Source organism: Colobus angolensis, unplaced genomic scaffold, assembly GCF_000951035.1.
Source record: "Colobus angolensis palliatus isolate OR3802 unplaced genomic scaffold, Cang.pa_1.0 Scaffold21, whole genome shotgun sequence".
Taxonomy (NCBI): Eukaryota; Metazoa; Chordata; class Mammalia; order Primates; family Cercopithecidae; genus Colobus; species Colobus angolensis.
The window spans coordinates 8656276-8658132 of NW_012115266.1; positions in this window are offsets into that span (position 1 = coordinate 8656276).

The following is a 1857-nucleotide window of genomic DNA, read 5'->3' on the forward strand; positions in this document are numbered from 1 at the left end:
GATGTTTGGGGAAAGAGAGAAAGATGCCTTAGGATTCTGAGAGTCCTTGGAACTCAGAATGGATATGATGGAAGTCACATTCATCTTATATTACAGAATATTTTGGCTCCTACTTGTTGAGAATATGTTGACTAGATTAGAAAATGGGCCAAAACAAACAAGGTGAGATAAGGCCTCAAGGTGAATGTCTGCAAAAATGTAGCCACACAGCTTCAGGTAGGAAGACCGCTTGGCAGCTTGTGTTTAAGTAACGTAAAAGCACAACAAAAAGTGCCCGCGTTTTTTTTCTTTTTTTTGAGACAGTCTTGCTCTGTTTGCCAGGCTGGAGTGCAATGGTACGATCTTGGCTCACTGCAACCTCTGCCTCCCAGGTTCAAGCGATTCTCCTGCCTCAACCTCCTGAGTAGCTGGGATTACAGGCACCCGCCACCGCGCCCAGCTAATTTCTGTATTTTTAGTAGAGATGGGCTGTCACCATATTGGCTAGGCTGGTCTGGAACTCCTGACCTCAGATAATACACCTGCCTTGGCCTCCCAAAGTGTTGGGATTACAGGTGTGAGCCACCACACCCGGCCACCTGCTGTTTTTCTTTACTGCAAACTCAGTGTGTCATAATTAACATCATGGGGTTGCCAAAAGTAATATTAGGGTGCATTAGTAAAAGTATGTTGTCTGCAGGAAGGAGGCATGAGTCCAGGCCACCGCTGGTACGCCATGTCCATTTGTGGCCACCAATGTTAAGCACTTCAGTAAAGGTAGAGGTAGCAGGAAGGCCAAAGGAACTGGGATTTTTCAGCTGGGAAGTGAAGACACTTTAAAACAAATGTGGTTCAAAACTGGATGGGCTGCTTCTTAACAGGTAGTGAGTTTCTTAGCCCTGGAAGTATTCAAGCAAAATCTTGACTAATTGTGAGTGGCTAAGGGAAAGATTGCTGCATGGAGCAGAAGGTAAAATCAGTTACCCTTTAAGCTTTCTCCCAGCGGGATGATTTTTATTTCCACGCATCCCTTCCTTACCTAAATCCCTACGCAGACCCCCAGTCTCTGACCACAGCCTGGGGCAGCTGCAGAAGGGGCAAAGAGGAGCCTTCCAGATCTGCCTCTGCCTCTCCACTGCCAATGGCGCCAGCTGCTTCCTCGCCTTGCCACCAGCAGTTGGGAGGCCAGCCATCTGCCCCCTGGGTGCCCAGAGGAGGCCAGGGCTTCAAGAGTGGCTAGGGCCCCCGGCCAGGGAGCGGTTGGACCTACAGATCAGCGCACTTCGGCCAGGGGGCGGTTGGACCTACACATCTACGCACTCCGGCGTTAGGGTGTAAACCTGCTGGCAGGCTAGGGGCAGGCCTAGAACTGCCCAGCTGCGCAGCGGCCTGGCGTCCTGGGTTCGAATTTCCACGGTTCCCACCTCATGAAAACAAGGTGTCTCGGGTCCCACCGACAGGGGCCATGCCCGGGGCGGGCAGCCTCGGGCGCTAGCCTTGTTCCTGAAGTCTGTTTCCTCCTGGGGCCTCGGTCTGACGCCCTCAGTCAGCGCTTCGCAGGAAGCCGACTCCCAAACCCGGGCAGGGAGTGTGGGCCGAGGGCGAAACCCCGCCCCCAGGGGTCCCTGATCTTTGCCCTCGCCCTGGGCTCGGCGCCTCTCGGAGAGGCATCAGCAGGCCGGTGGCGTTGCCTTTGTGTGTTTCGCTTCGAGGTGCCGGAGACCCTCCCCACAGCCGTCCGCCGCGTCCCTTCGCGGCACTCGGCCCCTCCTCTCGGCGTCCCCAGCCCCCCTGCTCAGCTCCGCTTGCCAGTTCGGGGATTGCTGGTTCGCTCCCCGCGGCGCCAGGAGGAGGGGCAAGGGCCGGCATCCCCCTCCC